At 41.6% G+C, this 27899-nt stretch overlaps 1 protein-coding gene across 2 annotated transcripts in view; it reads left to right on the top strand.

The window, feature by feature from the left end:
- The window catches only part of LOC137232774 (OTU domain-containing protein 7A), a 389090-nt gene that overhangs the window by 167812 nt on the left and 193379 nt on the right, over positions 1-27899 (top strand). For both annotated transcript variants that reach the window (XM_067755571.1, XM_067755579.1), the window contains one exon: positions 22971-23098. The gene's annotated coding sequence lies outside the window, so the exon portion shown is untranslated. The remainder of the gene's footprint in view (positions 1-22970; positions 23099-27899) is intronic.

The raw sequence follows: 27899 nt of genomic DNA, 5'->3' as shown, positions 1-27899 counted from the left end.
TGCCCTAATTCTCCCTTCATTCTTGATGGATACATTTACTGATATAGAATTCTGGGTTCACTGTTCTTTTCTTTCAGCACTTGAAAAATGTTATTCCACTTGCTTCTTGTCTTTATGGTTTCAGATGAGAAATCCATTCACTTGAATTATACTCCCCTATAGGTAAGATGTCATTTCTCTTACTCTGCTTTCAAGGTTTTTTCTTTGTCTTTAATTTTCAGGAATTTGATTATTTTGTGTTTGGCATAGATTTCTTTGGATTTATAATGTTTCAGGTTTGCTCAACTTCTTAAATCTGCAGATTTATGTCTTCTGCCAAATTGGGGAAATTTTTAGACACTATTTCTTCAAATACTTTTTCACCACCAGGTTTTTTTTTTTCTACTCTATCTTGTCCTGGAACTAGAGATTCACCTTGTTAAATTATTTTATTCCATTCTTACAAGCTGGGTGTGCTTGAGAGGAGCCATATTGTTCTAATCCATACCTTGTGTTGTTCTGAGACTGAAGACTTCACTCACTGACCAATACCTTGCAGCAAGTATGAGGGTCACATGTCTTCATCTGAGGTCCTGTTTCGTTTGCATGCTTTCTCATTTTAAACCCTATTTCCCCATGTTAATTAGATCAAAGAAGTAAACAAAGGATTTTATAGGGATAACTATACATCCTTTATTTTTTTTTATTTATTTATTTTTTTGGCGGTACATGGGCCTCTCAACTGTTGTGGCCTCTCCCATTGCGGGGCACAGGCTCCTGACGCGCAGGCCCAGCGGCCATGGCTCACGGGCCCAGCTGCTCCGTGGCATGTGGGATCTTCCCGGACCGGGACACGAACCCGTGTCCCCTGCATCGGCAGGCGGACTCTCAACCACTGCGCCACCAGGGAAGCCCATCCTTTATCTTTGATCAGACTTTTGCTATCACAAATGATGCTGGGGGCACAGGATGGGGAGAGCCTTTTATATACAGCTTTTTTCTGTACTAGAACTCTTTACTTTTGTAAGATAATATCTTAATAGTGTCATTCAAGGGATGTGTGCATTTTAATGTTTAGCCTATGCTGGCACATCCTTTTACAATTTACACTCCCACCAGTAATGTGTGAGATGCACATCTTCACCACCACTGGAAATTAGAGTTTTTGTTGTTATTGTTTTGCAAATCTCATCAGATTAGTAATCGAAAGTATTGTGTTTTGCTTTGCATCTCCTTGATTGCTTGTGAGGTGTGTTAGGTGGTGTCTTCTTTCATACTCTCATCAGCTGTCCCCAATCCCTCTTTTACAAGAATGGCTTTTGCCCATTATCCTCTATGACTGTTGTTCTTTTCTTCCTTCAGTTTTATTGAGATATAATTGACATACAACACTGTATAAGTTTAAGGTGTGCATCATAATGATTTGACTTATATATAGTGAAATGATTACCACAATTAATTTAGTTAACATTCAGCACCTCACACAGATAAAAATATCACCCTTGTGGTGAGAACTCTTAGGATCTACTCTCAACAACTTTCAAATATATCATACATTACAACCTCAGTAATTATTTATCTTGTAACCAAAAGTTTGTACCTTCTAACCACCTTTCCCTAATCCTCCCACCCATCACCCCCAACTCCGGAAACCACAAATCTAATCGCTTTTTCTATGAGTTTGGTTGGGTTTCTTTGTTTGTTTGTTTTTTAGATTCTACATATAAGTGAGATCATACAGTATTTGTCTTTCTCCATCTGGGTTATTTCACTTAGCATAATGCCCTCAAGGTCCTAAGGTCCTTCTGTGTTGTCCCAATTGGCAGAATTTCTTTCTTTCTTATGGCTGAATAAAATTCCATTGTATATATTGTGAGGATGTGTGTGTGTGTGTGTGTGTGTGTGTGTGTGTGTGTGTGTGTGTGTATACACAACTAACAGCTTCTTTGGACACTTAGTTATTTCCATGTCTTGGCTATTGTGTATAATGATGCTGTGAACATGGGGGTGCATATATCTCTTCAGCATAGTGTTTTCATTTCTTTGGGATATATTCCCAGAAGTGGAATTTCTGGGTCATATGGTAGTTCTATTTTTAATTTTTTGAGGAACATCCATACTGCTTTCCATAGTGGCTGCACCAGTTTATAATTATGATTGTTGTTCTTTATCAACTATGTAAGCTCTTTGTACCTCAGGAAGTCTAATTTTTGGGCTGAGTGTTGGAAATAATCTATCTGACTCTTTTTTACTTTGTGTATATTGTATTTTTATTTTGCCCTAGGAATGCATGCCAAAGGCAACAAGTATGGAAATATAAATTTTTAATAACGGACTTAAAATCTAACTAACGGAGAAATATACTATGTGCATAGATGGGGAAACTATATTTGAAGACATCAGTCCTCTTGATGTTAATATATAAATGCAATATACAGTTTCAATCAGTACCTTAGATTTTTGTTTTAGCTGAGCCCAAACCCATAAATATTGGCAAGAGATGCTTGGAAAAGAATAGTAAGAGGAGAGTTGTGTCATATCCTAAAAGTATTATGTAACTATACTAGTCCAAATAGTATAGTATTGACACAAAATGAAAAAAATAATAAAAATCACTGAAAGAGATGGACAATTTTACAAACAGATTGAAGCATAGATGTATTTTAACTCAATGGGAAAAGATGGCATATTTAATAAATATCTTGCCCTAATTGATGTTGTTGGATGAATATAGAATTGGATGCCAACAATATGCCTTATAGAGGAATAAATTTCAGATGGGTTTTAAATCTGAATGTTGGGTAAAAAGTCACATCATACAAATAAATATTAGGAAGGCTATCCAGAAAGGCCTTCTTAAGTCAGACAGAAATCCCAGAATGATAAAGAAATAGACTGGCAGATTTGGCTACATGATAAGCCTTTAGCATATTTTCTTTTGGTCTTTTATATCTGCACTTTTACATTCTTGAGGTGATGCTATATATGATTTTCTTGTAACTTTTTTTACTTCCTTGTTGTTTCCCCATGGCATTTAAAACTTCAAAAATTCAATTTCAGTGTCTCAATATTCTATTTTATGCATGTGCTCTCATTTATTTAGAACTTAAAGTTTTTGAACAAAAGTCACAATTCCTTGAAATTATGTTTCAAAACTAGAAAACACATTCTATAACCTCTTGAATTGAAATATGACATAGAAGACACATGGCATCCAGGGGTGCCAACTCTTAGGATGAGGCAGTTGGGTGCCATATGCCAAACTAGATCCTGTGCTCTCACACTCCTGTGGGAAAACAATGTTTAATGAGTTGTTAGCATCATTTGTTATAAATAAGGAAGAAAATTACTAGGCCCTCTCTCTATACCGTACCTACAGATAAGTAGAAGCTGGAGTACACCACGTGCTGATTACAGATATGTGGAAATTAATGTGTGAAATCAACAAGGTATCCAGGAGATTTTCCTCTGATAGTACCCTAAGAATTTTTAGGAGTTTTAAGAGGAAGAATAAAAATTTGATTCTGGGGACTTTGCTGGTGGCGCAGTGTTTAAGAATCTGCCTGCCAGTGCAGAGGACACAAGTTCCATCCCTGGTCCAGGAAGATCCCACATGCCACAGAGGAACTAAGCCCAGGTGCCACAACTACTGAGCCTTTGCTCTAGAGCCCGCGAGCTGCAACTACTGAGACCATGTGCCGAAATTGCTGTAGCCCGCACACCTAGAGCCTGTGCTCTGCAACAAGAGAAGCCACCGCAATGAGAAGCCCGCGCACTGCAACAAAGAGTAGCCCCCTGCTCGCTGCAACTAGAGAAAGCCCACACACAGCAACAAAGACCCAACGCAGCCAAAAGTAAATAAAATAAATAAATTTATTTTAAAAATTTGATTCTTCAAAATTATGGCAGTGATGTCCAAGTAACATAATGTTCTGGGACAGATGACCAGAAGGAAGGAGGGCAGCTTGAAGTGGTGTTACTACAGGTGAATGTAGGTTCCTACTTCATTTTCTGTCTGGATAGAGTTTTTGTGGGGAGATGCTAGAAATCATACATCTGAATTTTTGCAGTGCACTTAGTAAAGATGTAGCATAATGTAACTAAATTAAATAAAAACACACACAAACAACAAACAAAAACTGCACTCAGGAGATTTGGGTTCAAATCCCTAAACTGTCAACTACCTGTTGTTAATTGTGGAGAAGTCACTTCACCTCTGAGATCAAGTTTTCCATTTGTAAAATGAAGGTGTTGGATTTTAGGTTACTTCTAGGGTCCCTTCAAGCTATAACTCTCTGCTCTTGTAAATGCCTCATGGCAGTCCTATGATAATGATGGAAAAATGTAACCTTGATTTACCATTGCCATGACCAAAGAACACATTTTCTGTTAGTCATTTAGTTAAGCCTAGAAATGGGTCTTTAGTAGTTTGCTGTAAGGCCATGTTTTCCTTCCTGTCTAGCTGTTTCGTAAATGCTATGGAGCAGGGGTGGGCAAACATGCAGAGTTAGGCCAACAAGTGGAACCAAAAGGAGTCCAGATGACTTCTGATAGACAGGAGTTGTGGTGTGCTAAATCTAATCCAATGAAATTCAATACTGATGATAATGGAACAGTAAATTCAGGTTGAAAGATAAAATCAAAGAAACAAAGAACAGCTACTTAACACAAGAGGAGATATGGGGATATATGTATATGTATAGCTGATTCACTTTGTTATGAAGCAGAAACTAACACACCATTGTAAAGCTATTATACTCTAATAAAGACGTTAAAAAAAAAGAATAACAATTAAAAAAAAAACAAGTAGAGAAAAGGAAACCCTTTCACTGTTGGTGGTAATGTAAACTGGTTCAGCTTCTATGGAAAACAGTATGGAGGTTCCTCAAAAAACTAAAAATAGAACTACCATATGATCAAGCAATTGCACTCCTGGGTAAATATCCAAAGAAAAAGAAAACTGTAATTTGAAAATATACTGTACATGCACCCCAGTGTTCTTAGCAGCATTGTATACAATATGCAAGATATGGAAGCAACTTAAGTGTCCATCAACAGATGAATGGATAAAGAAGATGCGGGGTGTATGTGTGTGTGTGTGTGTGTGTATATATATATATATGTGAATATTACTTATTGTGTGTATACACACACACACACACACACACACACACACACACACAATGGAATATTACTCAGCCATAAAAAATAATGAAATTCTGCTGTTTGCAACAACTTGGATAGACATAGAGGGATTATGCTTGGTGAAATAAGTCAGACAGAGAAAGACAAATATTCTTTGTTCTCACTTATATGTAATATAAAAATAAAACAAACAAATGAACATAACAAAACAGAAACAAATATAGAGAACAACCTAGTGTTTACCGGTGGGAGAGGGAAGGGAAGAGGAACAAGATAAGGGTAAGGGATTAAGATATACAGGCTATTATATATAAAATAAATAAGCAACAAGGACATATTGCATAGCATAGGGAAATATAGCCATTATTTTATAATAACTTCAAATGGAGTATAATCTATAAAAATATTGAATCACTATGTTGTACACCTGAAACTAATATAATATTGTAAATCAACTATTCAACAAAAATAAAATAAAATAAATCCTTAAAAATTTAAAATAAAAAAATGTTTACATAAATAAATTTTTTAAGAAGAGCAGTCTCATAACCAGTAGCTTCATGCCAATTTCTGAAGTTACAGTAAACAGAATGGGAGAAATGGGTCCCAACTAGTCAAGGCAGTGGGCTTCTCAATCCTGTGGGCCAGATCGTGTCTGAAGGGTTCTTGACCTGAGAAAGGAAGATCTAGAAGGAAGTAATCTCCTGATACCTGGGAGATTCTGTTAGAAATGGAAAGGAAAACTACTGCATGTTCTCTTATCCATGATAAAAATCCATTGGGTGTATTTGTGTGGGTATATTTCTGGGCTCTCTATTCTTTTCCATCAGTCTCTATGTCTCTCTCACCATGTATCTGTATGGTAAACCTTAATATTGTGTAGGTTGATTCCTCCCACTTTATTCATCTTTTTCAAAATAGTTTTAACTATTCACATTCCATTGCCTTTCCACATAAGTATTATGATAATCTTACCTATATCTAAAAACTTGCTGCATTTTGACAGGAATTGCACTAAATCTGTATAACAATCTGAAGAGTATTAGCACCTTCATATTAGTGCATTAGTATTAGCATGTTGAGTCTTCCAAGCTATGGACACATTGTGTTTCTTCATTTATTTAGATCTTCGATTTCTTTCATCATTATTTTGTAGTGTTCAAATTACAAGTCCTATACATAAACTAAATATTCATTTTTAAATGAGTAATTATAAATAATATTGTATTTTTAATTTCAGTGTCCACATGTTCATTGATAACATAGAGAAATACACTAGATTTTTGTATGTTAATTTTGTATCATGGGACCTTGCCTTCTGCACTTCTTTGTTCTAGGAGTTTTTGTAGATTCCTTGAGATTTTCTACATAGAACATCATGTCATCCAGAAGTAGCAGAAGTTTTCTTTCCTTCCTGCCAATATACGCTGTTTATTTCCTTCTCCTACCTGTTAAACTGGCTAGAGCACCTAGCACTGTATTGAATAAGAGTGATGAAAGTAGGTGTCATTGTTTTGTTCCCAATTTAGCAGAAAAGCATTCTGACTTTCACCATTAAGTATGTTAGTTGTAGTTTTTTGTAGATACTCTTTCTTAAATTGAGGAAGTTACCTTGTATTCCTATTTCTCTCAGAATTTTTACCTTGAAGGGGTGTTGAATTTTGTCAAATTTTTTATGCATCACTTTATATGATCATGTAATTTTCCTTCTTAGTCTGTTAATATGGTGGACTGCATTACTTGACTGTCAAATACTGAACCAGCATTGCATCCCTAAAATAAACCCTGCTTGATCATGGTGTATAGTTATTTTTATATATGCTTGATCTGTTGCCTAATATGTTGTTAAGGATTTTTGCATCCAAATTCATGAGAGATTTTGCAGACTCCAGCTTCTCCTTGTATCCTCACATGGCCGAAAGAGAGTGAGAGAGCTCTCTGGGGTCTCTTATAAGGGCACTAATTCCATTCATGAGGGTTCCACCCTTATGACCTAGTCACCTCCCAAAGGCCTCACCTCCTCATAACCTTGGGGGTTAGATTTTCAACATATGATTTGGGGCGGAACGTGAACATTTAGTCCATTGCATTAACCTTGATCATTTGATTGAGTTTGTATCTGCCAAGTGTCTCTAGCATAAAGTTACCATTTGTAATTAATAAACATCTTCCTGGAGACATTTTAGACTACAATGGAGATATCTTCTTTCTCATTATACCTTCAAGTTGGCAAGGTGTGAGGTCTCAGAGGCAACTCTTCAAGCCATCCTGTTACACCACTGCATGAAGTTGGGTAGCCCAGTGATGGTGGTGTCAAGAGAATAAGCAGGGAAAATGGAAGAAGGCCATTCTCTATCAATGTCAGGATTTTATGGTTGCCCAGGTTGGGGAGAAAAGAGGAGAGGTGAGAGACAAAGAAGAAAAGAGAGAAGATAGGAAAGACTAACTCATAGAGAAAGAGAGACACCTAAAGGGCCCATGGAGATGGAGAGGGGGAAGGGAAGGGAGAATCCAGTTTTTAAATCTTGATTGATCTGGTCAACAGGCACGTTTTACAAGGAAGATAAGTTCTCTTGACTTTGAGGTACCAGTGAGGTGTACAGGTGGACATACTTTCAGGGAGTTGTGAATTGAAGGGTAGAAAAGAAAACAAGACAAGAAACTTGGGAGTCATCTGAATGAATCAGTTATCTAAAGGGGAGAGCTGAGCCAGGGACAGATTTGGGAGAACACGCATAGTTTGTTGGAAAAAGGGATTTGAGAGAAACTGAAGTAGAGGGGAGATGAGGAGGGATCAGATCATGAAGGATGATGGTATTGTGTATAAAGAATAGTTCCAGATGGCAGCTGTGTTCTGTTGTGTAAACTAAGGGCTGAAAGGTTAGTGACTTGGTGACTTTTGTGACTCTGGTTTCGGTTGGGTAGTAGGGACAAGATCCAGAGTCGGGTAGGGGAGATGGGAGCGCAGAGAATGGAGGAAGGGATGAAGAAAGCAATGTACAACAATTCTTGTGAGCAGTTCGACAAGGAATTGTGTTTGATAACGTGGCAGAAGGAAAAATAACTGTAATGTCACCTATACTAACAGTGGCAGCCAGACAGCACTCTGTTGCTAAAGAAGACTCGTAAGGCCCCAAACGACAACATTTACGAGTCCACAGGTTATTGCTGAGAAAGGATGTAATACAGCAACAAATATGAAGGTCAGGACTGCTTTGGAGCCAAAGGCTGCCTACCGGGAAGAGGCTCCCTCCAACTGGCCTCCCCTGCAGCGGAGGCCAGATGTAACTCCTCTCTTGGAATAATAGGTGGTTGCAAGGAATGCCTCAAAATGAGGCAGCCGAAATGAAGTCTAAGCTGGGACTTCTTATACCCCGCCAGTCACATAGGCACATTATTGCTACAAGACCAGCTTCAGCATCACAGCCCTCCCTCCACCTCACTGAAACCAGATAAAAACCATCATCTCACTGTTATCCATAAACAATGCTGACAAGCTGGCCCAACCCACCCTGAAATTCACCTTGGAGCCATGGATCCAAAAAATGTACCAATATTCATCACTGCATTAAATACACCTCTTACATCAGCAAAACCGCTGAGGCTGATTCCAAGACGGTGGAATTAATCCCCATAGCACATCCCCTCTATTAATGTTATCTCATTAAACTCTTACAACCTTATCTGTTTAACAGGTACTATTACTCCTACTTTTAGAAAGGAAAACGTGATGCATAAAAAGAATAAATAAGTTGCCAAGGTAATACAGCAAGGAGGGAGTTGTCTCTATGGGACAGGAGGTCAAATAAAAGATGCCTTTTCAAGAAGAGCCCCCACCCCACCCCCCATTATGTTTGAAACAAGCTGAGGAAAAAACTAGCAGAGAGGAGGAGCTTGAAGGTATTGGGAAGGGAGGGGCAAAGGGATAATTGCAGAAGGTGGGTCTCTTGGGAAACAAAAAAGGATGAGTTCCTGAGACTGCATGAGAAGAGAGAGGGGATGGAATATGTGGAGGCCAGGCCCAGGGGGTCTGCAGTGGCTAGCTCGGTGGTTCTCCAACCGGAGGGCTTGTGAAAACACCAGATAGGCAGCCCCCCTGGGGTTTCTGATTCAGCAGGTTCTGGGTGGAGCCTGAGAACGTTAATTTCTAACAGATCTCCAGGTGATGCTGATGAGGTGGTCCAGGCACCCACTTTGGGAACCACTGCTCCGTGCAGGTGGGTCGGGTCATCTGGAAGCAGAGGAGCTGGGGTGGGAGGATGGGGTCCTGAAGGAGGGTCACCTCCTCTGGGACAGCCACAACGGGGAGCCTCACCGCTCTTGCCTGTCTCCCAGCAGAGGTCACGATACCAGGGAAACAACATAAATTAAAGGTATCAAAGGTTGCTAAAGGTCAAGATGTTAGAATAAAAAGTGTTTCCGCTGCTTAGCTTCCATGTGAAAATTTCCCAGTTTAATAAAGAACAGGAGAGTAACCGTTTTCATTCCTGATGTGAAAAAAATTTTCATCTTGAATAAGAAATGTAATTGTCACAGTATAATTTCAACCATTTTGAAATAGATAATATCCCCGGTGGAGAAGGGAGAGGTTAGGAAAGGAGAACGTTTGGCTGCTATTGTTGGGAGAGAAGCAAAGCCCTCTCTGGAGGAGCAGTAACAGGCCTGTGGGCTTGATTATCACAGAAGGACCTTCAGGCAGGCAAAACACCTCTGGGGCTCCAGGAACATGGGGATGAGCTGACCATGGCCTTCCAACAGCAGGATAAAATATCATTAGCATCTCAGAGCATCTCAAGAAGAGGCACAATGTCAAAGCTTTGACTTGCATTCAGATTCTAGGTGACTTACTGCTGTGTGACCCTGGTCAGGTTACTTAACTCCTCTAGGCCCAGGAGAGGTGGTCATTAGAGTAGGCATGCTAGCCTCTGTGGCACAGAATTATGGTCAAATATAAGGATGGAGCAAATGGACTGTGGCTGGCATGTTGGAGATGCTCAAAAAGTCCCTTTTCTGCTTCAAGGTCAAACAGAAGACTCTTCCATTTCAAGCAGCTCTGTGTCTGATTTTCTCAAAACCTGGTCTGCAGTCACCCCCGAGGCCCTAAAATCACAGACCCTGGGCCTCTGTGGCCACGTGGAGGCACAGGCTGGTCTAGCGGGCTCCTCCCGACAGGGTTGGCCTGGCATTTTCCCTTCGCGGACCCTGTCCTGCTCCCAGATCCAGGCGTGGGGGAAGCAATTAGGGGCTGAAGGGCTCACTTCTAGGCGACAAGAGGCAACAGCTAGGACCCAGAGACCAGCAGGTGTGACATTTGCCTCTGTCTGTGAGTTGCTCTCAGAGGGCCCTGTGTCAGGTTTTCCAGGGCAGAGCGGCACTGCATGCCCTGCAGCCTCATGCATGCCCAATTCCAGGTGGCCCTAGATGTGTGTGAGGAGGTAAATGACTGGCAGGTCAATATTGCCTAGACACTGACCACTTTTGTACTTCTGTCTGATTCCAACCTGCTTGAGACCCTGGGGTCTACTTTGCCCACCACCCTTGAGGGGAGAGAAGGACCCCCTCTTTTTCCCATGCTGTACCCGTTTTGTTCCTTTTGATAATAAAATGCTTGTAGGTTGCCAATTTCAAACAAACAAAAAACAATGCCCCAGGGATGACAGAGCTGGAAGGGCAGGAACGCAGTGAGTGGCTGGGCACAGCTGGGTGCTTTGCTGTGTGGTCCTGAGCAAGCTGACTGGCCTGGGTTCTGGACCATCGGGTGGAGTGCTGCGATGCTGCAGGGAGAAGAGCTGGGGAACACGGGTGAGTACAATCTCCCGGCAGCTGCATCAATATCACTGCTTTGACAGCCAGGTTGGTGGAGCAGAGTGGCTTCCACTGGAGTGGGACCCATGTAAAGGTTGCTGACACATCTTGTTAGAGGTTGGAGGGTTTCTTTATTGCCATTCACTGAGCACCTCCTGTACCCTTCCTACAAGGATGAAACTCTGGCTCTGAGTTGAAAAAGCAAGGCTTCGACTTTAGAAAAAAGTAGGGGAAATTTCAAGGTAATAAACAGTGGAAATGTGAAATTGAGATGCACCCACTGGAAATGCTTTAGATTGTTAAAGGAAAGGGAAACTGTCAAGGGCAGATTGCTCAGGGCCAGTTTCGTGAACCTGGTGCAGCGTGAGCAGGGTGTAGGAGTGATTCTGCCGAGCCGAGAGAGTCATTTCAGATCCTACAGAGATGGGTGCCCATGGGTTGTCCTGATGCCTTCCAGCCCAGCAGAGCCCACCAGGAAAGCAGCTGGCATCCTGGATGGAGCCCTAGGCCCAGAGCAAGCCCTCTGGCCTGCATGCAGTGTCCCCGTGTGGTGACCCGGGTCACGGCCCTCCTGGGACACCCACCTAGTGATCGTCGCTGACCCACATATGAGTAAACTGATAAACAGGGTCATTGTAGATTATCCACAGAAAATAGAGAGGGTGAGTCATTGAGGATAAAGGTCGGGGCGAATTCTTTATAAAGAGTGGTCCTGGGAGGCCTCTCTGAGGAGGGAACATTAAAGCCAAAGGATGAGGAGAAGCTGCCTTGGGAAACAGGCAGGGCAGAGGGAAGGGGGCCTCTCTGGCATCCTGCTGTCACCTTGAACCACCAGTGGGCCCCAAGGTTGGTGTGAAGTCCACATGGTGAGTGTGCTTAGGCAATTTAAAGCAAGTAGGGGGAAAAAGCTGAAAGAAAAAGTATTATCCATCTCGGAGCTGAGTGTGGGGTTGGCAGGGGGGTCAGGAAGCATGCAGGGCATCGTCTTTGCAGGCACAGTTCACGCTGCTGAGAATTCTCCTCCAGGGTGAAGTGGAAGGAGAGGTCTGTGCCCCCCGCCAGCCCCCTCCTCAGCTGCAGCCGTGAGAATGCCCTGAGGGAACTCATGAACACCTAGTCCAGGTGCACAGAGCAGTCACTCAGTAAATACCACGTCCCTGCCCCTTCTCTTGGGAATTCCTGAGGGTGTAGGTTCCAAGCTCAGCATCTCCTCTCTCTTCTCTGGGCCCCTGAGGCTCAGCAGGGAGCAGGCTGCCCTGCAGGCTTTGCTCTCCCAGCCGCTCTCCTGTTTCAAGGCATAGGGTCTTCAGGGAAAATATCCAACCTGCTTATACCCCACCTCCCATGGCTCCTCGCAAAGTAGGTGGTCAGTGAAAGTTTGCTGGTTGAATGATCAGCAAAGATTTCTTGCAGGATAAGGGACTTGAAGGGACCCTGGCTTGTGAAGGGCAGAGGGGTGTTAGGATAGGTAGAGGGAAACCCGATGGAAAAACACAGCAGAACTTAGGTGGGAGTGGGAGGCACCAGGGTCTGGGTGGTCTGAGGGAAGAGGCCACCCCCAGGGAGGCCAGAGAGCCCCTGTGTGTGGTGACCTGCCTGGGGCCACCTGGAGTGTATCGGGCAGCCTCTGGGCAGCTGGCAGCCTGGCTACCCTACTGGGTGACCGCAGCTCCTTTTCACCTGCTGTTTGCCAGCAGTCAGGCCTGGGAGCGTGCCTGGTCTTCTTTCATCTTTAGCCCCTCTCTGTGCATATATTTTTACTTTAGAATAATGTCACCTTAAAGCTGTGAGCCCCCTTCCGTCCTCGGAGTATTTTCAGAGGGCCCTCCCCATCGGTCTCCACCAGGACCCTTGGGACAGCGCAAGCCCATGGTAATAGATGAAGCAGAGCTGAAGTGGCTTCCCAGGGCCTCACCATCACGGTGTCCAAGCCAGCCACATCCTGCCTTTCAAGACAGCAATACGGGTCTAAAATGGCTATTTGATTTTAGAAACTTGTCTTCCAGGACTAAAGTGCATGCAAAGCATCAACACCCTTCCTTTTGGCTGATAGCCTTTCTCTCCCCTCACTGTGTTCTTGATCTAAACTTGCTTTTAAGTCACTGCAATGTTCTTGCATTTCTCTCTAGAGGAACTTGCATGTTGAAAAGCACTTCAGCCTCCCAAATCTTTACATAATTTATTACAGACATATTTTGTGCTTGCAATATCTTATGGTACAAAAAGAGAATCTCCCTTTTGTTTCCAGAAGTTGTTACAGACTTTTCCTGAATTTAAATTTCTTGAAACTTTAGCCAGGACATGCTGCAAGTTTTGATTCCCTTAGAGAACTGGAAATCAAACTGGGTTCCAGGAGGACTGAGGCCTCCACATTTTTTCTGTGCCTTCCTGAGTGGCAGAAGAACTGACTGGTCAGTGTGTGAATTAAAGCCCGTATCATAGAAATTCACTTTTCTTTTAAAGCTCTGAGGAAGGCTAAGAAATAAAGCCTGTCCCAATACATGTGGGTGAAGGTTATGTGTGGAGGAGGGCCCTGCGTTTTTACAGCAAGCGAGCCAGGCATCCGAGGAGCACAGGCTCTGGGAGCCCAGGAGATGCTGGGAGGAACAGAGAAGCTTCATGAAGAACAGACATTCAAGCTGGGACGGGAGACCTCCCTCTCCGGGTTCTTGTGGGATTAAAAGAAATCCTGTGATGCATCCAGCCTGGTGCCTTATATGTAGTACGTGCTCAGTAAATAGGAGCTGCAGTGAAAAATCATAATCATCACCTCTGCTAGAGTTTCTATGCCATCCACTAGCATGAAGTGGATGATGAACCTGGGGGATAAATTATTTAAAATTTATTTTATTGAAGTATAGTTGATTTACAATGCTGTGTTAATTTCTACTGTATAGCAGAGTGATTCATTTATATATATATATATTTTCTTTCAATCAATTATGGTTTATCACAGGATATTGAATATAGTTCCCTGTGCTATACAGTAGGACCTTATTGTTTATCCATTCTATATATAATACTCAATAGTACTCAGTAGTTTGCCTACGTGATTCTGAAATATTATTGTGGGAGACTTTTTATCCCACCTGGCACTTCAGACAAAGGCACCTCTCTCTGTGGAGGCTTGAGAGCAGAATTGATCAGCCCCATGTGGTCCCGCTTCTGTGGGTCCCTTTCCACCCACCTCCATGCCTGGCACAGGCTTCTGTAGGCTCCAGGACCCAGCGCCAAGGATGCCAGGGCTGTGCCCAGGCTGTCTGCTAGCGGATCTGCCTCTGCAACTCAGTTTAGTGCCTAGTTACTTCCCCTTTCGTCTTGGGCCCAAATGTATTGAGAAACAAATTGGTTGTTCGTCCAGACCACTGGGTGTTTTACACTGACAGGTTCGTGGTCCGAAGCAAGTCAGTAAAATTAAAATTTGGTACAACTAGCCCTCTTCTCTTTCACCTGGCCTTGACATTCCTTCTCCAGGAATCTTAGAAGTGGCTTTGTAAGATTGCTGCGAAATTTGTTGAGATTCTACTGGTTTTAAAGACTAATTACAGACTAATTGATATTGCAGTACTGTCTACTTGTCCAGGAAATATTCTCCCTTTATTGGGTGTCCATTCATGTTTTTCATTGGAGTTCTATAGGTTTTTCAGATGATTCCTATACCTTTGTTATTAGTCTTTTTCATAAGGACCTTTTAGGATTTTTTGCTCTGCATATGACTGTTTTCTTTCCCTGTCTTTTTTTTATTATAAACAATAGCATATGGACAAAGAAAATGCATTGAAAACTATGTGAATGGTTTAAAGAACAAAATACACAGCCATGCACCCATCACACAGGAGGAGCACGATTGTACCCCAGAATTCATGGATGTCCCCCGTCCCCAACCCACAGAGGTCACCCCTGTCCTAAATCACCTATGTTTACACAGATCTCCCTCAACTTATGATGCGGTTACATCCCAATAAACCCATCGTAAATGGAAAATATCCCGAGTCAAAAATGCATGTAAGGGGCTTCCCTGGTGGCACAGTGGTTCAGAGTCCGCCTGCCGATGCAGGGGACACGGGTTCGTGCCCCGGTCCGGGAAGATCCCACATGCTGCAGAGTGGCTGGGCCTGTGAGCCATGGCTGCTGAGCCTGTGTGTCCGGAGCCTGTGCTCTGCAACGGGAGAGGGCCACAACAGTGAGAGGCCTGCGAACCGCAAAAAAAAAAAAAAAAAAAAAAAAAAAAAAATGCATGTAAGGACTTCCCTGGTGGTGCAGTGGTTAAGAATCCGCCTGCCAATACAGGGGACACGGGTTCGAGCCCTGGTCCGGGAAGATCCCACATGCTGCGGAGCAACTAAGCCCATGTGCCACAACTACTGAGCCTGCGCTCTAGAGCCCATGAGCCACAGCTACTGAGCCCATGTGCCACAACTACTGAAGCTTGCATGCCTAGAGCCCATGCTCCACAGCAAGAGAAGCCACCGCAATGAGAAGCCCATGTACTGCAATGAAGAGTAGCCCCCCCACTCACTACAACTAGAGAAAGCCTGTGCACAGCAACAAAGACCCAAAGCAGCCAAAAATAAATAAACAAATAAATAATGCATTTAATACACCTAACCTACCAAAAATCATAGTTTAGCCCAGCTTCCTTGAAACATACGCAAAACACTTACATTAGCCTATAGTTGGGCGAAATCCTCTAACACAAAGCCTATTTTATAATAAAGGGTTGAATATCTCATGTAATCTATTGAATACTGTACTTAAATCAAAAAAACAGAATGGCTGTCTGGGTCCAAGATGGTTGTAAGTATATCGGTTGTTTACCCTTGGGATGGGGTGGTTCACTGCCACTGCCCAGCATCTCGAGAGAGGATTGTACTGCTTATCGCTAGCCTGAGAAAAGATCGAAATTCAAGAGCTACCATATGATCCTGCAATCCCACTCCTGGGTATATATCCAGAGAAAAACGTGGTTCAAAAGGATACATGCACCCCAATGTTCATTGCAGTGCTGTTTACAATAGCCAAGACAAGGAAGCAACCTAAGTGTCCATCAACAGAGGAATGGATAAAGAAGATGTGGTACATATATACAATGGAATATTACTCAGCCATAAAAAAGAATGAAATAATGCCATTTGCAGCAACATGGATGGACCTGGAGATTATCATACTAAGTGAAGTAAGTCAGACAGAGAAAGGCAAAAATCATATGATATCGTTTATATGGGGAATCTAAAAAAAAAGATACAAACTTATTTACAAAACAGAAACAGACTCACAGACTTACAGAACGAACTTACAGTTACCCAGGGGAAAGGATGGGGGGAGGGACAGATTGAGAGTTTGGGATTGACATGTACACACTGCTATATTTAAAATGGATAACTAACAAGGACCTACTGTATAGCACAGGGAACTCTTCTCAGTACTCTGTAATAACATAAATGGAAAAAGAATTTGAAAAAGAATAGATACATGTATATGTATAACTGAATCACTCTGTTGTACACCTGAAACTAACACAACATTGTTAATCAACTATACTTCAGTATAAAATCAATTTTTTTTTAATTTTGAAGTATGGTTTCTACTGAATGCATATAAATGTCACACCATCTTAAAGTCGAAAAAATGTAAGTGGAACCATTGTAAGTCCGGGACCGTCTAGCTTGCCCAGCTAAACAGTGCCTGGATCTGCCTGCTGTTTGCACTTTATATAAGTGGATTGTGTGCATCCTTCTGTGGCTTGCTTCTTTCCCTTAATATAGCTTATCTATCCAGCCATGTTGATACTTGTAGCCGTCATGCACTCATTTTCCCTGAAATTCGGATTCCATTCGGCAGTTGATGAGCATCTGGTGGTTTCTGTGCTCATAGGAGCTTGTGTCTGCCCTCTGGTGCATGCGTGTGAGGATCAAAGGATGTGGGAGAGTTCCTGGGATGCAAGTGCATTACATCTAGGTCAGGACGTGCAGTTTGCGCCACAAACAATTGCACAACGTTTGCCTTTGACCAGCATCAAAAGAAAGTTACATTTTCTCCATATTATTGTCCATACATGGCGTTGTTCATTTAAAATTTTTTCCCAGTCTGATAGGTAGGTATAAGCTATTATCTCTATGCGGTCTTATTTTTCATTTATTTTCATAAAAATTAGATTGTCAGAATTTTGTCCGTGTCTATCACTTTTTTGTTCTTGCATTTCTGCAAAATTTCTACTTATTTCGATGGCCCATTTTTCCATTGGGTTGTTTGTCTTTTCTTATTACATCTTAGGAATGCTTTAAATCATCTGAGTACCATTCCTCAATCAGTGATATGTTTGGTAAATATCTCCTCACAGTATGTGGTCTGTCTACTCACTTTCTTAACAGTTTTAATACTTTTCACGCGAAGCAGTTAATAATTTATTTTAGCCATTTTAGTCTTTTTTTTTTTTTTTTTTTTTGCGGTACGCGGGCCTCTCACCGTCGCGGCCGCTCCCATTGCGGAGCACAGGCTCCGGACACGCAGGCTCAGCGGCCATGGCTCACGGGCCCAGCCGCTTTGCGGCATGTGGGATCTTCCCGGACCGGGGCACGAACCCGTGTCCCCTGCATTGGCAGGCGGACTCTCAACCACTGCGCCACCAGGGAAGCCCAGCTATTTTAGTCTTATTTAAAAAATTCTTCCTCTAAGTCATAAGAAATTTCCTATATTCTCTTCTAGAATTTATGTAGTTTAGCCTTAACTTAGAAATTTATTTTTGGTATGGTGGGGGTCCAATTTCATTATTTCAGTTTGCATAATAACTTGTCTTAGCATTGTATTATGCAAAGTCTGTTCTTTTCCAACTGATCTGTAAAATCATCTGTCATGTATTAAATGTCCATATATATGTGATCCTTTTTCAGGTTTTCTATTCTGGGCTGCTTCTCTATGTGTCTATCCCTGTACCAATGACACACTGTCTTAACTTCTGTCATTTTGTGATGAGTCTTGTTACCCTGTAGGGCCTTTCTCCACCTCACTCTTTTTCTTCGATGTGCATTGGACTTAGAGCTTCTAAATGCACTTTGGAATTAATTTGCAAGTCATACGCATGTGCACACCCCCCATACCCTCCTACACACATGCCCTTTAAGATATTGAATGTAATTATATTGAACCTATAGAAGTATAATGTTTCCTAATCTATATCTCCACTTATTCAGACATACTTTATCTCCATGAGGTTTCTGTACACTTTTTGTTGCATTCAGTCCTGCATACTTTATATTGATGCTATTATAATTGGCATTTTTTACTTGATTTTCAAATCTTTTTGGTTCATACACACAGAATTGATTTTGTGTATTAATTTTATATCTGAAAGCTTTTATTAACTCTAATGATTTATCAGCAAGATTATTTTCTATGTATAAAGTCATATTATCCACAAATAATGACAGGTTTCTCCTTTCTTTTAAACTTCTCATACCTTTTATTTTAATTAATTAACTTATTTATGTGTCCTTACTGCACTGACTAAGACTTCCAGGAGATTGGTGACCTTCAGTGGTGATAGTGTGACCTTATCTTATTCCTGATCTTAAAGGAAAGGCAGTTAGCATTATTCAACATTTCACCATTAAGTGTAATATTGTAGTCGTTTTTTGAACTATATCCTATATTAGGTTAAAGAGCTTCTTTTCTATTCCTACTTTGCTAAGAGATATTTTCTTTTATCATGAATAAATGTTGAATTATATCAGTGTATATCTTTTGAAATGGTCATCTGATTTTTCTCTTTAATTTATAATGTGGTAAATGTATAAAGCCAAACTAGCCTTACACATTGATTTTATTTTGTTGACTATTAATATTACTTTAAGATTTACAGTTTTAATCTTAGAATAAGATAACTCACTTTGTCCTTTTATTTTTAACCTTTAGTTTTTAATAAAAATCAGTTGATTAATCTAAATAAATACTAACTTACCATTTCTTTTAACTCACCATTGCTATTGTATCTCACCTTCTCCTGTTGGATTTATTTTTCTTTTTATTTGAGTATTTTCTCTGTAAATGTTTTCAGGAGTCTGTGGACAATGAATTTTCTGAGCCTCTGTGTGCCTGCATACATACATCACCTTTTGTCTACATAGTCCTAGGTTCCGAATTTTACTCCCCTCACACCCAGTCTTAAAATATACTTCTTTGAATGCTGTGTGGCCAATGGAACAATCTTTAATTTGATTCTCATTCTTTTGTGTGTTTGTTTATTTTGAAACTATTTTATTGTGGGAAAATATACATAAGATAAAATGTACCATTTTAACCACTTTTAAGTGTCCATTCAGTAGTATTAAGTACATTCACATTGTTGTGCAACCATCACCACCATCCCTTCCTAGAACTTTTTCATCTTACCCCATTGAAACTCTTTATCCATTAAATCCTAACTCACAATTCCTCATCTCCCAGCCCCTGGCAACTTCCATTCTACTTTCTGCCCCTAAGAATTTAACTACTCTGGCTACTTCACATAAGTGGAATCATACAATGTTTGTCCTTTTATTACTAGCTTATTTCACTTATAATGTCCTCAAGGTTCATACATATTGTAACAAGTGTAAGAATTTCCTTCCTTTTTTAAAAAGTTTTTATTGGAGTATAGTTGATTTCCAATGTTGTGTTAGTTTCAGGTGTACAGCAAAGTGAATCAGTTATATGTATACATGTATCCACTCATTTTTAGATTATTTTCCCATATAGACCATTACAGAGTATTGAGTAGAGTTCCCTGTGCTATACAGTAGGTCCTTATTAGTTATCTATTTTATATATAGTAGTGTGTATATGTTAATCCCAATCTTCCAATTTATCCCTCCCCCTCCTTACCTCCTGGTAACCATAAGTTTGTTTTCTACATTTTGGAAGATCTAAATAGACACTTCTCCAAAGAAGACATATAGATGGCTAAAAAGCACATGAAAAGATGCTCAATATCACTAATGATTAGAGAAATGTAAATCAAAACTACAATGAGGTATCACCTCACACTGGTCAGAATGGCCATCACCAAAAAATCTACAAACAATAAATGCTGGAAAGGGTGTGGAGAAAAGGGAACCTTCCTACACTGTTGGTGTGAATGTAAGCTGGTACAGCGCCATGGAGAACAATATGGAGGTTCCTTAAGAAACTAAAAATAGAACTACCATGTGATCCAGCAGTCCCACTCCTAGGTATAGATTCAGAGAAAACATAATTTGAAAAGATACGTGCACCCCAACGTTCATTGCAGCACTATTTACTTTAGCCAGAACATGGAAGCAACCTAAATGTCCATCAACAGAGGAATGGATAAAGAAGATGTGGTTCATATATACAATGGAATATTACTCAGCCATAAAAAAGGAACGAGGGGACTTCTCTGGTGGCACAGTGGATAAGCCGCCGCGCTCCTAATGCAGGGGGCCCAGCTTCAATCCCTGGTCAGGGAACTAGATCCCACATGCATGCCGTAACTAAGAGTTCACATGCCACAGCTAAAGAGCCCATAAGCCTCAACTAAGGAGCCCTGGAGCCACAACTAAGGAGCCCACCTGCGGCAACTAACAGCCAGTGCATCCAAATAAATATTTTAAAAAATGTAATAATGCCATTTGCAGCAACATGGATGGACCTAGAGATTGTCATACTGAGTGAAGTAAGTCAGACAGAGAAAGACAAATATCATATGATAGCGCTTAAATGAATTTCCTTCATTGTATGGATAGACCTTATTTTGTTTATGTGTTCACTCATTGATGGGTACTTGAGTTACTTCCACCTTTTTGCTATTGTGAATAATTCTGCTATCAACAAGGCTGTACAAATATTTGTTCAAGTCTCTGCTTGAACAGATAAACCCAGAAGTAGAATTGCTATATCATATGGTAATTCTTTGTTTACGTTTTCTATAGAGGCTGTACCATTTTACATTCCCACCAGCAATGGAAAAGGGTTCCAATTTCCCTACATCCCTACCAACACTTGTGATTTTCTATTTGTTTGCTTTTTTAATAATCATCCTAATGGCTATGAAGTGGTATCTCATTGTGGTTTCAGTTTGCATTTCTCTAGTGATTACTGATGTTGAGCATCTTTTCATGTGCTTATTGGCCATTTGTATATCTTCTTTGGAGAAATGGCTATTAAAGTTCTTTACCCATTTTTAAACTGGGTTGTTTGGGTTTTCTGTTGAGTTGTAGGAGTTCTTTATATATTCTGGATATTAATCACTTATCAGATATATGATTTGCAAATATTTTCTCCCATCTCATGGGTTGCCTTTTCACTCTGTTGTTGGTATCATTTGATACGAAGGTTTTAATTTTGATGAGGTCCAATTTTTTTGTTGCTTGTGCTTTTGGTGACATACCCGAGATATCATTGCCAAATCCAATGCCATGAAGATTTTCCTCTATGTTTTCTTCCAAAAGTTTTATACTTTTAGACCTTACATAAAGGGTTTTTGATCCATTTGAGGTAATTTTTATATATGGTGTAAGGTAAGGGTCCAACTTCATTCTTTTGTATGTGGATATCCAAGTTTTCCCAACACGGTTAATTGAAAGACTGTCCTTTCCTCATTGAATGGTCTTGACACCCTTGTCAAAAATTACTTGACCATATATGCAAGGGTTTATTTCTGGACTCTCTATTTTATCCCATTGATCTGTCTATATAGCTGTCTTTATGCCCAGACCACACTGTTTTGATGATTATAGCTTCATAGTAAGTTTCAAAATCAGGAAATGCGAGACCTTCAACTTTGTTCTTCTTTATCAAGATTGTTTTGGCTACTGATTCTCATTCTTTTGCATTTAGTGTCTTCCCATGTCTGTTTAAGAATTCAGCTAGGTTTATGAAGATGTGTGATTTATCCATGTGGATGGGAAAGGTGAAAGGAGAAACCAGCTGGGGGTCTGGAGGCTCAGGACCTGCAGGGACAGGATAGGCCATCCCCAGGCTCTGGGCACACCCCCTGACAGGGGCAATCCCTAGATGCAGGTGAGATCCTCAGACTTCACCCAGAACCTAGGTGTTAACATGGAGGAAAGCATCCCTCCCCATGTGGTATAGTCTCCCCATCCCTCCCCATCCCTGTACCCCATGTGGTGTAGTCTCTGTAGGGTGCACAGAGGTGACCCAGCTCCTTCTCCTCACCTGTGCAGTCATGGCCCTCCTAGCTCACAAGCATCCTGGGGGTCTGATGCCTGAAAGAAAACCCCACATTGCAGATAAGCAAATGGATCTCAGGCGTCAAGATGCTGTTCATAACACCACCCCATCACCACTGGGGATCACCTTGCACTCACCTGGACTGAGGTATGGTCCACAGGGACCCTCCTGACTCAGGATGCTATCAATAACACTTTGACCCCACACTGGATCCTGGTGCACCCCACCAGGAATGAGGAGTGGTCATCAGCCTGACCTCTCAAATTCCCTGAGGATCACACCACGATCCTGGCAAGGATGATGAACAGCTTCCTAACTTTGCGATTCCCCGTGGACTGTGCCACCTGAGGTTCTCCTGGGATGTCAGAAGTCGGGGTTCTGTCTGTGAGCGCCTCTGTGCACCTGCCCTGGAACATCAGCATAGCCTGTGAACTTCTCATGGCTCTGACCTCACAGTCACTTCTGTGAGTTGACACCTGCCTGGGATACTTTTCCATTTATCCTGACCTACCTCCCAATGCCTGTATTTATTTAAAAATTAAAGGGTGGGATGGTGTGTGAAGAAGGGAGATTCACTATCAAGACCATTTCAAGTTCAAATTCTATCTTGATTGTGGTGGTGGTTACACAGTTGTACACATTTTGTTAAAATACATGTATTTTATTGTATGTAATTATTTCTCAATAAAGTTAATTAAAAATTTTTAAAAGAGCATTTCAAGTTCATACCAAATATTTTAAATCATTTTAAAATTTGAAATATACAAATTAAAAAATATTTTAAAAATTCTTAAATTTTAAATTCTCACTTTTAATGGAATGTGAATATTCTCTTTTATTCTTGTCTTTTCCAGAGTTCTCAGGGGCTGTGATCTCACGCCATTCACTGGGGCAATAATGGGCCATTTCCAGCAGGGACGATGCCGCGTTGCCCCCGGTGCCTAACTGCCACCCACCTCCAGAGAATCTCAGTGTCTGAAAAGTAAGTACCGTGTTCATGGGGTCCCTTGGGACCGTGCTGGGGGGCCAAGTGCAGTCAACATCTCCAACAACAGAGCTTGTAGTGGTCCTGGGAACAAATGACCTGAAAATCAGGTTTAAATCCAGGGAGGAATGGTATGTTAATTTATCCACTAAAGTCCATCAAGAGGAAATTGTGAAATGAATTTCGTGTTGCATTAGGATTTGTGTTTAGAATAGTAAACATTACCCTTAAAAAGAATGTGGCTGTGGTGAATGACCAACAGGTGATTTGATTTACACTAATGCAAAATTTATTAAGCAACTTTGTTGCCATCTGTAGCTATCATGATTGATTTTTAAAATATTACGAGTCATTTAAACAAAAGACAAAAGTCTCATCTTAACATATTAATTGCTTTTATTTTTAATGTTCTTTGTTCTTGTCCAAAAATAGAATTTTTATCTAGCTGATATCAGAGCATAGCAATTCTTTTGCCTTATGACTCTTCAAACAAATATCTTCACTTACTATTTTGGCTACTTTTCTTTTGATAAACTTCAGATTTATAGGAAAATGGAAAAATAGTATAGTGAATACATATAATCTTCACTCAGAGTTACCAGATGTTTACCCAAATACACACGTGAACAGATACATACACACATGGAGAGATTGTAAATATGGATTTGTGTGTTATGGATGTGTGTTCAGCTTTTGTCTCTGAATCATGTGAATCATGGGAAAGTAAGTTGCAGACATCATGACATACTTTGTATATATCTCCTAAGTTCATAGATTGTCTTCTTTAAAGGTATACTATGATACCATTATCACTGTGGAAGTCAACACTGATAAAGTAATATTATCTAATATATAGTCCCAATTCAAATACCCCTGGTTGCCCAAAGTACTCTTTATAGCTGTTTTCCATTATCTAGAATTCAATTACATGACATGCACTGAATCTGGTTATGTCTCTTTAAACCTGAACCAAAACTGTTTTTTGTGATGCTGACTTTTTTTTTAAGAATCTAAGCCGTTTGTTTTGTAGAGTATCTCACAGTTGTCTGACTGTTGCCCTCATGCTTAGATCCAGGTAGACATCTCGTGTATTTGCCTCACATCAGTGGTCCCACCACCTCATCGTGACCTGGTATTGGTAGTGAACGGTTCACCTGGCTAAGGTGATTTCTGCCAGAGCTCTCCTTTATGATGTTGCCGTATTTATTCTTTTCTAATTAATAAGTAGTCTGTGGGGTGAGCTTTGAGACCATGGGAATATTCTCTTTCCCAGATAATTTTCACCCAATGGCTTTAGCATCCATTGCTGGTTGTATTATGATTTTTCAGGCCATGGGAATATTCCCTTTCCCAGATAATTTTCACCCAATCGCTCAATCAGTGCATCAGACTCTCTTTCCTGTCACATAGTCCTTCATTTTTCGCTTTTTCCACGGCTGTGAGATATCACACAAGGGAGTATCTGGGTGGTCAAGAGAAGGACTCTGAAATCAGACCATCTAAGGTGTGCCCCTTGTCTCTGTCATACACTGACCCGATGACCTTGGGCAAAGGCTTCACCTCATAAACCCTCAGTGCCCTTGTCGTTAACTCTGGAGACAAGAGTAAGTCCTGCGAGAGGTGTCCGGCAGGTCTGGAGCCATGGTTGGTGCTCACCGGGTATTATTACAGAGGCAGGGAGGATGGCTAAGTGCCCATTGGGTACTGCACCACCCCTGAGATGGTTTGTAAGCCATGAAAGCTGATTAAGACCTTTGGCCAAAAGGCTGATGAACCTGAACAACAGAGCAGAGGATCCCCCTGGTCTGAGCGCTCATAAGTGCTCATAATCGTAAGTCCCTGCGGTTAGGAGGTTGCATAGAGAAGCAAACTCAGCATGGCAGGAAGCATCCACCAGCGAACAATGTCCCAGTGAGGTGCCTCCACCACTGTTCTGGTTACTCCTCACGCTCTCCGTCACACTCCCCTCCTCCCTGCCCCATGCCTGGACCTCCCTGGCCTGCTGTCTGTTTGCGTTTCAGTCACAGGTTACTAATTGGACTTCTTGTCTGAAGGTTATTAGATTTCTTTCTGTTTAGATTAAGTCCCCATGGTTTTATTGAGCTCTCTGGCCATGGAATCTTCCTTGAGAATGTTTTAGAAATTTTACCAAGGAAATAGCTTAGGAATATACATGTGATTTACAAGCTACACATGGACATGGATTAGACTGGGTCTTAAGGAGGGAAAAAAAGATTGCTGTTGGAGAACACTTCTAGCTAGAGTATCTTCAGAATGCTTCCTCTGTACATTTTACTTGTCTTGTTTTCTTCCCTGCAATGCTTTTGTTTTCTTTTTTTTTTTGATTAAAGTATAGTTGATTTACACTGTTTTGTTAATTACTGCTGTACAGCAAAGTGATTCAGTTATACATATATATACCTTCTTTTTTTATATTCTTTTCCATTATGGTTTGTCACAGGCTGTTGAATATAGTTCCCTGTGCTATACAGTAGGACCTTGTTGTTTACCAGTTCTCCCCCTTGGCACCCTTCCCCACAATTCTTAAAAGCAGACGAGGGCTGCTCTGATAAAGGATGCCTGTGGCTGCGTCCAGTGTGCTTCCTGCTTGTCAGGCTGAGCTTGTGGGATGTCTCTGTGGTGTCACCTCTTCTCCTGCCTCCTGGGGTGATGCCAGCCTGGCTGGCCCATGGTTAGCCAGGGCAAAGGCTAGGTCCTACAGACCCGGGGGTGACACCTCTGTGTGGGGCATGGACCCCAGCCCAAAGCTCCCCTGAAGTCTCCCAACTCCTCCTTCCATTTTCCTCCTTCTTAGCCGTTCACGAGCCGGGGACCCTCTGCCTGTCTCTGTGTCCCCTTGGGATGAGCTCCTTGGGGAAGGGACTAGGGTGCAGGTGTGACATAATTCTTGATGGGATGGGTGAAGCTCATTTCGAAAATCAAATCTCTGCTTCTACAGGAACACAGAAGAAATCACTTGGGTTTCTTTGTTTTTTTGAAATATAGTTGATTTACAACGTTGTGTTAGATTCAGGTTACAGCACAGTGATTCACTTATACATATATATATATAAATAAATATATTCTTTTTTTACGTTCTCGTCCATTATAGGTTATTACAAGACATTGAATACAGTTCCCTGTGCTATACAGGAGGTCCTTGTTGGTTACTTGAGTTTCATTTGAACACATGGATAGAAATATCAGGGCTGCCTTTTTTCCGTTTCCCAAAGTGCACCCTGGGGAATTTCTGCCCACTTGGAAACCTGAGTTACCTGGTTTTGTGTAAGAGGCACACTCCCAGCCAGTGTGCTTGAGGATGGCACGGAGGCGGCTTGAAGCCAAGGAGAAGCCCCTCTTGGAGAAGCCTCCTCCCAGAGCTTGGCAGGTCCTGGGCCTCGCGGGGGGCCTCCCTGGCAGCCCTGGGCCGGGACCCTGAGTCCCTCTCTTCCCACTCCCTTTTTTCCTCTTCCTCGTCCCTGACAGGAGCTGCGGTGGTTGGGGTGGCAGGGGGAGTCCTCTCCTGCAGCTGCTTGCCTGAGTCCTATAGGAGCTCACGTTTTTCTGGGGCAAGTGTGAGCAGGGCACTGTATTTGTCTGTGTCACACACACCCACACCTCCCCAGGAAGGACAGACCCTGCAACAGCCCCGGGCTAGCTGGCATATCCGGGCCATGAGGAAGGGCGGTGGAGCGGGGGGGCTGAGGTCCACTTGGGGGACCAGGCTCTGCCCACGGGTGCCAAACTGTAGGGCCGTGGGGTGGGGATGCTGTGCTCCACCCATGTGAAGCGTAAGCCTGTGGGCTCCGAGGTTCCAGGGTCTCAGGGTCAGGTGTTCACTCCCACTCTCTAGCAGGGTGGCCACGACCCCCAGGCTGCCTGGGGTGCGGGGGGATGGTCAGCAGTGCCTGGGGGGATTGTCCTCCCAGCAAAAAGAAAAAGAATTATTGAAATCAGTTGCCTCAAACTTGCTCTGACATTTCCTCCAAAGCTGCGATGCTTCTTATTTGGTCTTGATCCAATGCTTCGTGTTTGAGTGAAACTGGTTTCACCATTCTTTCCTCGGGGGAGTTGGACATATATATTTTCTGCTTAAAAATGCCATTTCTTTCTTAACTCAAACAGTTGATCCCATATCTTTAACTTCGTATGCATCCATTTAAGTATAGAAACAACCTTTTAAAAATTATGAGTTCTTTTTTATTTACAAAACAGAAATAGACCCACAGACATAGAAAACAAACTTACAGTTACAACTGGGGAAAGGGGGTGGGGGATAAAATCAGGAGTTTGGGATTAACATATACACACAACTGTATGTAAAATAGATGACAAGGACCTACTGTGTAGCACAGGGAACAATACTCAATATCTTATAATGACCTATAAGGGGAAAGAATCTGAAAAAGGATATATATATGTATAACTGAATCACCGTGTAAAACAGGAATTGCTATCCTCATTTCATTTCAAAGGTGAAGCAGTGAGAGCCGGGGACCAAATTGATTGTCCCAGTTTATTTGCAGGGCTGTGTGCATTTGTATTTTAAGGTAAGTGTTCGTAGTGACTAAAGATTGGAACTCAGGTATCCAAAGAACACAGTTAGTAGCTTAAACACATTCAGGTCATAAATTTGTCAGGTTAGTATAGGAAGCTGGTTGGGTTCTTAAAAATTACCTATCTCAATGTCAGCTATTATAAAATGTTCAGAGCCATCCAGGTTGATGGATGTCTATAAATGTCTTTTTCCTTTTTATTTATTTGTTCCTTTGTTTAGGTAAACTGGCTTGTTCTGTTT

The sequence above is a fragment of the Pseudorca crassidens genome, chromosome 1 (genome assembly GCF_039906515.1).
Source record: "Pseudorca crassidens isolate mPseCra1 chromosome 1, mPseCra1.hap1, whole genome shotgun sequence".
NCBI classification, from domain to species: Eukaryota; Metazoa; Chordata; class Mammalia; order Artiodactyla; family Delphinidae; genus Pseudorca; species Pseudorca crassidens.
This window is presented reverse-complemented; position numbering and strand designations above follow the sequence as displayed.